This window comes from Aplysia californica, unplaced genomic scaffold, assembly GCF_000002075.1.
Source record: "Aplysia californica isolate F4 #8 unplaced genomic scaffold, AplCal3.0 scaffold00317, whole genome shotgun sequence".
NCBI lineage: Eukaryota > Metazoa > Mollusca > Gastropoda > Aplysiida > Aplysiidae > Aplysia > Aplysia californica.
In genome coordinates this window covers 314,121-328,604 of record NW_004797587.1, presented here as the reverse complement: position 1 = coordinate 328,604, position 14,484 = coordinate 314,121, and the positions used below count along the sequence as shown (strand labels likewise).

Below are 14,484 nucleotides of genomic sequence, written 5' to 3'. Positions count from 1 at the left end.
CTCACCAGGATCATGCCACTGGAAAAGGACAAATCAAACATGTATGGGCCAAAAATTAATTAATTTTTTGGGGATTGAAATAGGGCAACTCCTTACTTTTGAAGAAAAAAACCCAGCCCGACAATCTTTTTCCAAGATTTCCCCTTAAATAAATGTACACTCAGAAAAGAAAAGAATGTGGAAAAGGTTCGCTTGCATGGTGTCATTCATTAAGCTTCCAAATTTAATTTGGAGTCTGCCCTTCTTTCACTGTTTTATTTTAAAAAATATTCCACCTTCATTTGACTCGTTGATGCAACTCATACTAAACAATGTTCCAGTTCTCTCGCATTTCATTAGATTATTTACAACCAAGTTTAGGGACCTATAGAATACACAAAGACCTTACAACAAATGGACCCTTCTCTCTCTCTCTCTCTCTCTCTCTCTCTCTCTCTCTCTCTCTCTCTCTCTCTCTCTCTCTCTTTCTCTCTTTCACGGCACCGTGCGTAGCAGGCCCAGTGGATCATACAAGATGATGCCAACTATGGTCACCCAGCGCGAACTGCGTTTTTTTTTTTTTTTCTTTACAAAGGATAAGATAATAATAGGGCTGCGCAGTGGGCTACGGTATGGAGGGGAATAAGTGCAATAAAGATGGGTGAAGGTGGTGGGGCAGGCCTGAGAGAGTAAGATTGGGAGAGAAAAAGTAAAAGAAAGAGAGAGGGGAGGGGTAAAAAAGAGAGAGGAGAGAGAAAGAAAGAGATAGAAAGAAAGAGATAGAAAGAAAGAGAGAGAGAGAGAGAGAGAGAGAGAGAGAGAGAGAGAGAGAGAGAGAGAGAGAGAGAGAGAGAGAGAGAGAACGTACGTGTGTAGAGAGAGAGAAAGAGATTTAAGAGAGAACAAGAAAAGGGGAAAGGGGACTTCCGGTAAGGGCTGTCTATGAACTTTATGTTTTGATCCCAATGTTGACTAGTCGTAAAGCCAGTAAAAATCAAGAAAGGCGGTGGGTTAAGGGTAGAGGTGGAGGCCCCCTCCCGCCCCCCCCCCCCCCCAAAAAAAAATAATAAAAAATAAATAAATAAATAAATAAATAGATAAATAAATAAATAAATAAATAATTTTTTTACATTAATAAATTTCAAAACATTAAAAAGAATTTTAAAAATAAAAAATAGAAAATAAATTAATAAAAAATAAAACAACAGCAAAAAGCAAAAATAACCCAATTGTCCTGCCGTGTAACAAAAGATTATTGAATAGACAGGAGAGTAAATCTTACTAAAAAGATCCTGTCGGAAGGATTCGCTATTAAAACATACCACAATATACGTATTGAAATTTAATTGACACTATGATTGCATGATTCAAGGGGGGTGTCATTACTAGCTTTCATGTGTTATGGTGAACGTAAAGGACTATGTACGTTGTCTTAGGTCTAGAAAGCATAGGTAAAAGGCCTTCCCACAAGAACATTATATAGCCTATAAATTATAGAGCAAAAGAGAGTCAAATAAGCTTTAACTGATTGCTTGTAATGATGCCTTTGTCTATGAATTATTGAGCACGTTAATTTTGTTTCCTTTTTTAGTTCACCCCTCACCCCTACCCCCCCCCCCCAATGGTATTAACTATTGAAAGGGTAATTATAATAATTTCAGTATCCTTTGTCTTTTAAAATGGAATTAAAGCTTACAAACTGTATTGATGCACAAAGCGTTATCTCACTCATATAGCTACTCCCTTTTACCTGTGATCGAAGTATTTATTGCTTTCTTTCATCTCTGACCGAAATCACCGCTCATATTCAGGTAGTAATTTAACTCATCGTTGTTTTGTAAATGCAACAAATAAAATTCAAAGAATGAAAGGCTGGTTCAACATTACACAAAGGCGATTGGGGAGTCTCAGAGTAGACGCGCAAAATATTTTTAGCAAATTCTGATATAACCTGTTAGAAGGTCAGGGAAACAAAAATACCGATAAAATCACAGTTCGATGTGATCCCACCTGATGCGGCCTTGTTGACCCTGCCTACCGACTCATGCCTTGCTGTAGTTCGATGTTTGGAGACATCAAAGGTGTCAAAGAGTTCAGACCTGGGTGTAATCCTTTCTAAGGCCCCTGCATCTGGGGCGATAAATCACTCACAGATAAATTCAGAGGGGAGATGTGATCATTTATTATGTGGGGCAGCGTGGTGGAATCAGGCTCTCGTCAAAATAATTAAAGTGAAGAAACCTGCATTTTTCCTCAGGTTTTTGAATTTTAATCAAATTTTTGTTTTTTGGCTCAACACCTTTCATGCCCATTAAAGAACACATTTCTGTGTGGATTTTTCTGAAAAACATTGATAAAAGGCGCAAAAAATGTTACTTTTCAGTTATCACGGACTCTTAAGCTAAGGAAATAGCTAATCTTTGGGGACATTTTCTCATTAATTGTATCTCTGAAAACAGGTGACCCCCACCTCCTTCATTCGCAAATATCTCGACTTGTATTAAAGATAAATGGATATTTTTTTAATCCCAAAAAAAGACAAGTGAACAAGCTTTAAGATGATATCAATAACTCTACATGCCTAAAAATTGACGAGAGCCTGATTCCACCTCGCTGCCTCACATATATATGTACGAGAGTGGGTGATCCATGAATTTTTTATTGTTTTTTGCTCAGCAAAACATAGTCTAAAATGCGGGAACTTCAGACTCAGAGTGGGTTCTTTGGTGTGAGTTTTCTGTAATAAAATTTGTTGTTTTTGGGGGGATGTTTCTTTTTTTTTCTTTAAACAACGGAATGGTAAGTGAACCGGGATCATAAACGATGGAATCTCAGGTGGAGACTACTATGACAGATTAAACCGTGTACAATACAAATTAAAGGAGACTCAAACTTTTGCACCCACGTTCCCCCTTCCTTTATCTTTCTTTAACCGAAGTTATTCACCGTAGTTGTTAAGCATGAATAAAAAGGTGCTGGATTTTTAAAAAATAAGAAGCCGCAAGGACATCTATATTTTGACATCAGTAATAGTAATTAGACAAATGGGCTTTAAAACAAAAAATAAGTCTTCTGGTTTTCCTAACCTCAAAGGCCTTAGAGTAAAACCTTCTTTTCAAGATTTCAGTGCTAGAGTCGGGCAGCGCTTCGAGAGAGGGATTCTGTCAGGTGTGCGTTGATGCCCACAGCAGCCTCCATTACTGTATAACTGCCTTGAGAATACCATAGATATAAACCCCAACTCTCTATTCACGAGAGAATACAACAATTATTTATAACAAAAGCGATTAGTGGCGTATAACAGTCAGGCATGCGCTCTTCCAAGTTGGTGTTTTATCTTTGCTTTGTGCTTCGTGGTAGCCTAGTACAAACAGGAAAAACTGCCTGAACTGCTGAATTCGTCTCTCCATCGTCCAACCACAGCCTTCCACTTGCGTGTCACAGATAAAAGGGGAAAGCGACTGCTGTGTGTGAGTTTTATAATTTGTTCTTCGTGATTTTGTGGACTTGTGCAGGCAGTTTCAGTCAATCAGTATGTATTCCCTGAGTATGCACTTAACATTGCTAGTCTAGAATGTAGATCTAGATCTAGATTATATTCTGTGTATTTTGCAAACATGATTTAAAAAATTTGTTGTTACCGGCTGTGTCGAGCTCTTTAACGTTAAGTAAGGCGTAAGGCTTTAAGGCATGATTTCGTTAAGAAGAAGAAACTTCTAAGCTTACAAATGTGATAGCATCAATATAAGCAGAGTGGAGAATTGGGCCTTGAAGAAAAAAATTGAAAATTCTTTTGTGTTGCTATGGTAACGGCTGCCATATTGCAATACATATAGTTCTAGATCTATACAGAGAGAAAATGTACACATTTCTAAAATATCTAGATCTAGTATCCTAAGGTTATAAATGATTCTAAAATATTACAATAAGTCTAAGTGGTTTTGCAGCCTTATGTGGCTGTTTTAGTGGATGGACTTGGTATTTTTGATGTAAGAGGACAAACTTTTTCAGAATCGAGGTCCAAACTAGGGAAATACCTTTTACAGGAAAATCTCAGATCATAACAGAACAACGGATTAAATTTATAATAAAATCATTTATTCAAGATGTTTTTTTGACTTCACTACTTATTACACTAAATCTAGATCTAGATAGAATAATGTTTCATCTATCAGGTAGATCTAGATCTAGATCTATATACCAAAAATTATTAAGATATCTTAAGAACTTTTCTAATGATAGATTTTTTGCGTTCCCACCCCCCTTGAAAGAGCCCATTTTGAGAAAAAAGCCCTCAAAGTTTTGACGCACAAAACTTACAGAAAGTTGCGTCCTAAAGAAATTTGAAAATGTAATCACCCACTCATCGTGTGAAAGCCTTGCATTACCCACTTATGCAGCATACCATTTTAAAGCTAAAATAAATTCTTCATCATCTGACACATTAATATATTTAATCTATTTTAAGAGACGCCCGAGATAATGGTCGCTCAAAATTGACCTAAAAAAATCAGGCTTGGCAAAATTGTGCGAAATCAAAGAAACGTAAAATTGCCTTTGCGCATTTACTGAATAGTATCAATACTGATCGAAAGGCGATGTGTATTGCATGCCCAGTGAATGGAGAATTTTGTCTTTGCACAATAAACAATATTTTATTACTATATTTCGTCACGATAGTTTCAAATATAATGGAAAACAAAGAGATCACAAATAGACCGCACAAAACTTGGACTCAACACTAATTGTGTTTTTGTTAATTTGCTTAGAGGAACCATTGGCTTTGAGTTGTGCACAAACCTTTGGGCATCGATTCTATGAAATTTTGGACATATATATATATGTATCTGTCATTTCATTTTAAATGACACAGAGAGTTGCAAACAAAGGGTCTGAACTGGGGGAAAAGTCGTTTTTCTCCAGCCACTGTTTCATGGGACTTCACATACCTGTAGGATTCACATCGGGGCTGTCTACTGGTAACCACTCGAATGTTGACTTGATTTGGTTTTTTAATTTATATAATGCTCTAATGGCATTGGTCCTGTGAGAAAATTGCCTTGTTTAGCATGGGGATGACTATTTGAATGACATCATGACGAAAATAAGGGCAAGACATGACGTTCCAGCACTTGCGCGATGTAGTCCACTAAACCAAGGCATCCGGTGATTCTCACGAAGGTGGCTCTGTTCAATCCACCCCAGACCACCCGAAATCGTGACAGTTTCGTGGCCTCTGTTCCTCACTGACAGATAATTATGTTCAAAATCTTACACGGTACATGTGCAAAAGAGTTTTTGAGTTCGATAAAAAAACCAACAGCAAAATTAAAACTATTGAACACAAGTAATTGTTACGTCCAGGTTTTGCCAGCTATTTGTAATTTCTGCTTTGTTTTTCAATCTTCGTGGGTTTTCTGTTCAGGTATTCGTTGTTGGTGTTTTGGAAGCTCTGAAGGGCGTTGAACATACTTTTGTGGGTGTTTGGCGGGTGCTCTGGTGTGGTTTGCTCCTTCTTTCCTATTTAAAAAAAATCTATCATCCTTATCTCCCCTCCTTCTTTTTAATGTTTGTTACTCTCTTGTAACATCTCTAATCTTCGGCACTTATATGACCTTATTGTGTTGCAAGTGCCGTAAAACTCTTACAAGAACAAGAACATACTTTTGCTAAAGCGATTTAAAGTCATCTTTTACTATTTCAAAGTCATAAATGCCATAAAAATTTGCGCATCAGATGAGATTTGGCTTCTCCGTTGCAGCGCATCCTGCTGTATACTAAACCTCAGTGTTGCGCTGGTTTTGCGAATATTGTTTCAGCCTCCTAAGCTTTTGCACTTCCTTGTAAATTTTGCTGGTACTTTATTTGATGGTGGATTCTCAAAGGCAAAATAAAAAAGCGCATGTCCGTCATTATCTGCTTCTGTATCTTTCTTCATTGGTGAAACTTTATTTTTGGCAATGGGGTGAGGAGCAAGTTCATCCTCATCTAAAATTTCCTCTTCACTATCACTCTCACGATATGTTCCTCCCTATACCTACACCTCTAGTGCCTATCAATGTTCGAACTGTCGTGTGATGTGCTCAAGAATGTCGATGCCATTGGAGTAGGCTGTGGTAATCCTGAGAAATTGAGGCTAGGGCATCAAAGTATTTTGGAAAGGTGTTCAAAAAGCATTTTCTGAGCTCGATAACTGTTGAAACTGGGGTAGTGCCGAAACAGCACTCTCATCTCGTTGATTAGACGCTAGCATCAGCATCAGCAAATGTCATTGAAGGAGGCGGTTAGGAGGCTGAAACAAAAGAATGAATTGACTGATAAGGATTGATCTAAAATCTCTTGTCTGTCTGTCTGTCTGTCTGTCTGTATGACTGACTGTCTGTCTGTCTATAAATATAAACATAAAAGCACAGTTTTGGTGTAGAACAAAATAAGACAGTAAGGGGAACATTGACCAGTAATGAATTTCTCAGATAAGGAGACCTGGCGATAATATTGAGAGCTTTCGTTTTATTTCAGTCCTCGTCTCGTAGTTGCAAGAAATAAAAAAAAGATAACCGTGCTATCAACTCTCTTTATCTGTATAAAAATGCATCACAACATGAAAAAAATACGCTTGCAAATAGCTTGAATGAAAGAATGAATATATCTGGTTCTGGGCCAAAGACATAACACCCACACACGCATGCGTACGCTCGCGCGCGAACCCATACACACACACACACACACACACCCACACACACACTCACACACACACACACACACACACACACACACACACACACACACACACACACACAGAGAGAGAGAGAGACAGACTGACAGACAGCCAGACAGACAGAGAGTAAGAAAGAGAGAGCAAAATTAAGAGAGAGCAAAATTAAGAGAGAGAGAGAGTGTGTGTGTGTGTGTGTGTGTGTGCAGTGGCGGTGGGTAGTGATGGGCTCACAGGCTTGAGCCCCCCCCCCCCAACCCTCCCCCCAAGTCTATCCCCAGGCAAATGAAACTAACGAAATATATGCAGTTGAAACTGTTCTGATCTCCCGCAATGAACACAGAGTGATCAACATGGCGGCTTGCTCGTTCATCCAATCATTGTTGTCACGGCTTACAACTATAGTAACCTAACAGCCAATCAAATGTCTTTAGGGCTCAGCAATCTACCAGCCCGTTCCCACGGTCCCTTCATAATGAAACCTCTCTTGTAAAAAGATAGAAGACTTGAAAAAAAATAACACTACACAGAGGGCTCACGCTCTCCCAGCCCTGACAATGGGGTGAAAGTTTATGACACACTTTACCCCAATGACACAGTTACCTTGGCGCCTATTGGGCCTTTGTCAGGCGCGTTCTATTTTCCGCAACAACACGACCCAATCCACCTCATAGACGGTATGTGTTTGGAGTTTGGAGTGCTGTGTGTTTGTACCGCTGAGATTTAACAGTTAGTTATTAATTACATTAAACCATTTTTGGGGCAACAGTTTCATCAGATAAAAACTAATTAGAGAAATTTGGAGGTGAAACGGCTTCGTCCCCGCCACCCAGAAGAATTTAACGTAGAACAAAGAGATGGAGGACAAAGATGACTCTTCTCGTTTGAATTGTTCTCAAAATGCCGTGGCTCGCCTCGAGTATAGAAAAATCACCACTGTTTTGATCTTATTGCTTGTTATTTGGTGGTAAAGAAGTGGAAGAAACCCAAGCCCCACCCAAATCTAAGTCCACCCACCGCCGCTGTGTGTGTGTGTGTGTGTGTGTGTGTGTGTGTGTGTGTGTGTGTGTGTGTGTGTGTGTGTGTGTGTTTGTGTGTGTGTGTGTGTGTGTGTGTGTGTGTGTGTGTGTGTGTGTGTGTGTGTGTGTGAGAGAGAGAGAGAGAGAGAGAGAGTAAGAGATTGAGAAAGGGAGGGAGAGAGAGAGAGAGAGAGGAGGAGCGTGAGAATTCAATGTCATATTATCCTTCCACTTACTTTCCATCCACGCTGTGTGTGTGTGTGTGTGTGTGTGTGTGTGTGTGTGTGTGTGTGTGTGTGTGTGTGTGTGTGTGTGTGTGAGAGAGAGAGAGAGAGAGAGTAAGAGATTGAGAAAGGGAGGGAGAGAGAGAGAGAGAGAGGAGGAGCGTGAGAATTCAATGTCATATTATCCTTCCACTTACTTTCCATCCACGCTGGTGTCTCACTCTCAGCATTCGGTTGCTCATTAATGTCGACCCTGTTGTCTCTCAGGCTCAGGGAAGGTTGGTCTAAGTCCTCAGCTGGTTGGGTTTTCTTCTAGTCCTTTTCTTCCACCATTGATCCCTCCAAATTTACAACGACGATACAGAACTTGTTCGGTCGTTTTCGTACAATGTTTATCTCCACACTGTTCAAGATTTTTCGTGCATGATATTCAAGAACTCTGTTCAACCCGCTGTTATGCTTTTTGTATTAACAAACGAATACTAAAATGCGTATTTAGAATAAGTTAGAACGGAAGTTTTCCGTAACTCTCCTGCATTCACGGTACAACCCTATTCAGATACTTGTGGGAAACTTCAAGGCTCGCCCAAACTAGGGTGTGTCGTGTGGGAGGGTTTTTGGCAGGTCAGTGAGTGGAGACAATGGCTTGTGGGGATGGGTTTACTGTTGGGTTACGATCGCTGGGTCAGACTTTCGTATACTGCCAATATTGAAAAGGCTTTCCTTCGGCGATGGATACTGTTTCGAAAAACCACTTGGTTTCTTCGAGGGCGAAAACTGAAGAGTTGGCTGGCTGCGGCGAGAATGAATCGGAATACATGGCTTCCCGCACAAGACGTTTGTCACCGTAAAATGAAAAGATGGTGTTTTCTGTCTGAGTAGTTGTTTTTTTTGCGCCGTCGCCCTGGTCAAGGCTAGAGGATAACGTAGATCGGCTGTATCGAGCAGTTGTGCTAACTGGCTTCCAAAAAAAAGTCCTGAACTCTTCCGATTCCGGGAAATCAAGTGCACGGGGGCTTAAAATTTACTAAACACTTTACTCATATATCTCTTGTCAAGACTGTTTTTAAAAAAAAATGTGCAACAAATTCTCAATGATCGGCTAGTCGGGCAAAAGTCTGACTTTTTCAGGAATTGGATTTCCTGATTTATGAGGAAATTCGGAAGCTCTTACTGAGCTCTCGTTGAGGGCCATATGATGCGGGGGGACGATCCCCATTTCGACGCCATGAGAGTGGGCTTTGGCCGGCATCTTCGGTATTTGACCAGTTCTGGCAAGTTCAAGTGCTCATGCACTGTAAGAGGAGCTCATTCACAAAATGTTGATTAACTTGGATTTGAACTTAGTTAAACATGATTTAAACTGCACACATGCACGTGCGCAGTAATCTAGTTGCATATATCATGACGACATATCGTTCTCAGCTAAATAATAATGAAAACAGCCATATTACTTGCAACTTATTTATCAATGATCAAGTCTGAACTGCTTTTGAATCGCCATTTTGCGAAATTAGAGATCACAATCTTCAAAATGATGTATAACATGACTGATTTCTGAGCATGTGGAGAGGTTTATGCCCATTTCATAAAAAGGACGTTTTTTTAGGGCAAAAAATTGCGGTTTTTTTCACTTAGAGGACAGGGGGTGTCATCTTTGTGAGTGTTTTTGAACATGTTCTGCTATTGATAGAGATGTAAGACCTTCATTTTGGGAAAGTAGACATTTCAAAGTACTCGAATCCGTTAAAAGCCCAATTTTGATCTGAGACTCAAAAATGACGTCATTTGACCATGGCCTTCCCCCGCATCATGCCTTAAGTTAACTTTTAGTTTTAGCCTTTTTTTTTACGGCCCTTGCCTTATAAAAAAATGGTAGAATCTAGTGTTAGGCCTGCGACAGAGTGACGTTGTGACAACTTACGCGGCATTAATTGCGACAGAGTGACTCTGTGACAATTATTGTCGCTTTAATTGCAACAGAGTAGGCCTTACGTGACAAAACAAAAAATTTTGAAAGAAGAAAAGAAAGAAGAACACTCACACACGCACACACACACACAAATACTCATTATAGGCTACATAGGCTTACACACACGCACGCACACACACACTCTCACACACAGACACACAATAAACGCACACGCTTATTGTGGCCCTTACACACCACACATAGGCCCTACACACACACGCACACACACACCAAGAGACAAATAAAGGGGAGCTCCGGCGGGCTGCTGAGTCACGCTAACTAAAATCGGGTGAAAAGTGACGCCGTGCATCCATGTCGCAATTAACACTACCATAATAAATAGGCCTAGTCTAGCCAGATAGATAGGCCTTTCCAATACCCCGAACGAGACCCTGGCCCTCACTCCAATTTCTAGATTTTATCTATCCGACACACTGTGTTATAACATTATTGAATTGGTACTAACCAATTTCAAACCAAATCAGCGAGAAAAGATATAGATCTAGGGGCCTAGGCCCTAGGCAGTACTTCCTATTGATAAGCGTCATAATTTGAAAATGCTACAAAAGTATTTAAATAATAAAAGGAAAAATTGTACTGCTTATTACTGCACACTGGCTAACAGTGACACATCTCCCATTCGCAGTGCAGCGACTTTCACTTTTCAGCTTTTAAAAAAATTCAATAAAACTGAAAAAAGCTCCAAGAAACTACCCCACCCTTCCCCAAAAATAACAAAATAACAAAAATTAAAAACCCAAGCTAAACTACAAAGAAAAAAAAAGATGAAAATAAAAGTACCATTTGTCTACATTCACTTTCTCTATATTAAAAATGTAATTTATGTGGAATTCCGGAGTCAAGGGAAAGTTTTGTTCAGTTTTAAGCTCATCTTGACTGCTAACCATGCCATAGTTAACATTTTAACATTGACTGCGGTTTTTTTTATGTGGTTGTTTCGGGGTTTTTTGGTAAATGTTTTACGGCGCTCGCAACTGCATAAGGTCATATAAGCACGCGGAACACGCATTAACATTTCAGGTGGTAGGAAATTTTTTATTTTGCCCAGGTGGCGGGCGAAGCCTACCTTTATCGATTTTAGACCACCAAAAGGGACTTTTAATGTGCGCAACTTGCACACGGGACATCCAAGATTTTTCCCCCTTGTCCAAGAAGGCTAGGTGTAAATCTTTCCTACCAGAAGATCAGGGAGGTGGCTGATAGACAGTAGTAAGAAGGAGCCAAGGAGTATGCAGTGTCTGAAGGCTGCAGAAAAAGTCAGGAGCCCAGAGGAGGGGGCTTGAAAGGAGGTTCGTGAGGGAGTGGGGGCAGAAAGTGGAGACGAAAGTAGAGGACAAAACATTGCTAGAGAGCAGGAAAGGAGGTGAAAAGAGACTATTTTAGAGAAGAAATGTTTTCCATCGCTACCCGGATTCGAACCCAGGACCTTTAAATGAGAGGCAAACTCCTTTCCTCTAGGCCAAGAGAGCCCCCAGGACTTCCATAACGAGCGACCACCCCAACACAAACACAAAGAAGAGACATGACCCTAACCCTGCCCCTTCCCTTACCCCTAGCCCTCTATTCTACTCTGTGCTCATTACAGAGAAGTATTATTTATTATGAGGCATCGTAGTGAAATCGGGCTCTCGTCTAAATAACGAATCGGAGAAACAGGCATTTTTCAGCCAGCTTGAAAATTTTGTTGGAATTCTTATATTTTGGCTTTTAACCTCTCTCTTTTAGGTCCATATAAAAACACATTTCCTGTTCATTAAAAGCACAAAATATCATGTCATTTTTCAGTTTTCAAAAACTCTTTAGCTATTGAAGTTACCATACTTTGGCAGCCATTTTCTCGCTTTATGCACCACTGAAACCAGGCGACCTCACTTCATTAAATCACAAATATCTTGAGCTCTATTGACGATAAAAGGATATTTATTTCTCTGGAAGCGAGGCAAATAAATTAGCTGTCAGAGAAAACCAATTATAACACCACCTGCCCAATAGTTTATGAGCGCCTGGTTCCATCACGTCGTGACACATATAATATAATGCATCCCCCACATGCTAAGGAAAATCCTACTGTGAGCAAGACGGTTGTTCGTTTATTCATATTAAGAGACAGAACGGTAAAACTTATTCAATAGAAAGAGAAATGATGCGATGAATTCATCCATCGACAAGACCTGCAAAGAATGAGGGAGAAATTCACTAATGAGTGACCACTATGAAATAGAAAGAGGGGTAAGGTTTATGGTTAACAGGCTAGGGTTTGGGTTAGGGTTTAAGGTCTACGTCCCTTCTTTATATTGTGTTTGTTGGAGTGGTGGCTCACTACGGAAGTCCTAGAACAAGCCATAACGATGTAAACAACTTGAAAGTACTGGGACTGAACAAGTGTCTGCGTTTGTTCTGTCTTGCATTGAAATTTATGCATAAAAAGATGTTTTTTTCCACAGACGAGACTCTGGTAGTACAAGCCATAAAGATCATGTTATTGAGTAAATGAGTATAAAGAGCTGAGACTGAGCCTTCTGAGTTGATGCTTCAGCTCTGACAAGATGTGTGTAAGATAAACAAAAACATCTCGCTTTGTTTTTGGTAGAAACCTGTGTTTCCCGCCCAATGATGTGAACATATGTGTCATGGCATGGTGGAATCAAGCGCTCATCAATCTTGGGACATATGGAGTTATAAATTGTTATTGTCTTAAAAAAGCCTGTCCATTTGCTTTGCTTTTGAGGAAAAAAAATATTTGAATACAAGTCAAGATATTGGCAATTGAAGGTGGTGGGGGTCACCTGGTTTCAGAGGTAAAATTAGCGAGAAAATGGCTGCCAAAGTTGAGTTATTACTTTATCTTGATAGTCAGTGGAAACTGAAAATTTATATTTTTTTCCGCCTTTAAACAATGTTGTTCAGTAAAAATCCACACAGAAATGTGTTGTTTAATAGGCGTGAAAAATGTTGAGCCAAAAAACAAAAATTTGATAAAAATTCCCAAACCTACAGAAAAATGCCAATTTCTTGACTTTCATTATTTTGACAAGCGCCTGATTTCACCACGATGCCTCACATATACTAGTATGACCTCATGGTTAAAATAATAATCTTTCAAGGGATGTCACTTTCTTTATTCAAAACTTAATAGAAGCTGAAATATCATCAAAACATGACATGGGTTTTATCTGCCTTATGGGACGTTTACAGTACAGTGCGCTGGTCGGCGAATTATCCAAAAGTATGAGGTATGTCAACAGTGCAGCCAAGGGCTAGTGGGCAGCAATGTACAATAAAGTGTAGATCTGTGGGTATAATTTCACTTTCCACTTTCTAACATTTTATAAGAGAATCCAGGTAAGGAGAGATTGATAATCACATTTCCTGTCTATCAATATTCAACCATTGATTGTTCTGTGAAATTCAAAAGTTTTCAAAACAAACTCATCTCAGTGGGACATTCATCTCATCTCAGTGGGACATATGCCTGAGGGATTGTGAGTGCAAGATATCAATATGATATATAGGATATATAAATAAACTGAACCCCCCCCCCCACCAGTGGTTAGCCTGAAATGGGGCAATTTGAATCACACCGAGTTCTCCAAATCTGAATAAGATGTTGGAAAGTAGAAATATAAATAAGGATTTGTCTTCCAAGTAGCAGTATGTAACCTGCTACTGACAGGAAATTCATTTATCCTCAGTTCAACAGCAATTTAAATAGCAATAAATACAGTTGAGTATAATCATATATGTCGACATGCTTTGGGAAGTGGATGTGATATTGATTTTTGAAAATGTCAATAAATGAAAATATACGGTCAAAGGGAGAAAGACAAGGGGAGGTCAGCAGTAAACTGAGTAAGGGATAGGGAAAGAGAGTGAGTGATCGGAAGTGGGCGTAGGGAGGTGATGCCCAACGCACGAGACGCTCGCGTCTGTGAGGCACTGTACTGTGTTGGAGACTACACTGTGTAGGCCCTACATGACGTACTAAAGCCTGGTGTGTCGATATAGGCTACTTGGCGGATATGTAGACTTAATGAAGAACTAATGCGTTGACCGTTAGCGTGGCTTTTCCCCCCCCATTTATATTTGTGGACTTCGCCAGATACCCATGAAGCATGTCGATAAAGCAGAGTGGGCCGAAAAAAAAGTTGATATAAGAGCTATTGTTTTGTGAAGATATTGAAGGAAAAATTTCGTAATTGGAAAATATATCGATATGCCAAAATGTCGATAAATGGGATGCCGATATAAGAGGAGTATACTGTAAATAAATTACACTTTATTGATCCCCACAGGCCAATTTGGGTAACAATGGCAAACATACACACACATAAATATATGTATATATATAGCCTACAATATAACACTGATTGGTGGAACACAGAAGACTTGAAATCAGGCATCCGTTGAACTGTGCCTGTGGTCCCATGTTTTTTCGTTCTTTATTTTTGCAAGATATCCCTCGAACTACGGATCCCTCGAACTACCGAGGCAGGTCCCGAGGAATTTGAGCTATCCGTGTTACACTATAAGTATAAGATAAATGTTAATTTGTAC

General features: G+C 39.6%; 1 protein-coding gene across 2 annotated transcripts in view; it reads left to right on the top strand.

Annotated features, from left to right (window-relative positions):
• Window positions 1-3,340: 3,340 nt before the first annotated feature.
• The window catches only part of LOC101845012 (endoplasmic reticulum-Golgi intermediate compartment protein 1), a 24,753-nt gene continuing 13,609 nt past the window's right edge, over window positions 3,341-14,484 (top strand). The window contains exon 1 of one of the 2 annotated variants that reach the window (XM_013084784.2): window positions 3,341-3,511. The gene's annotated coding sequence lies outside the window, so the exon portion shown is untranslated. The remainder of the gene's footprint in view (window positions 3,512-14,484) is intronic. The other variant, XM_035970756.1, reaches the window with a different exon arrangement.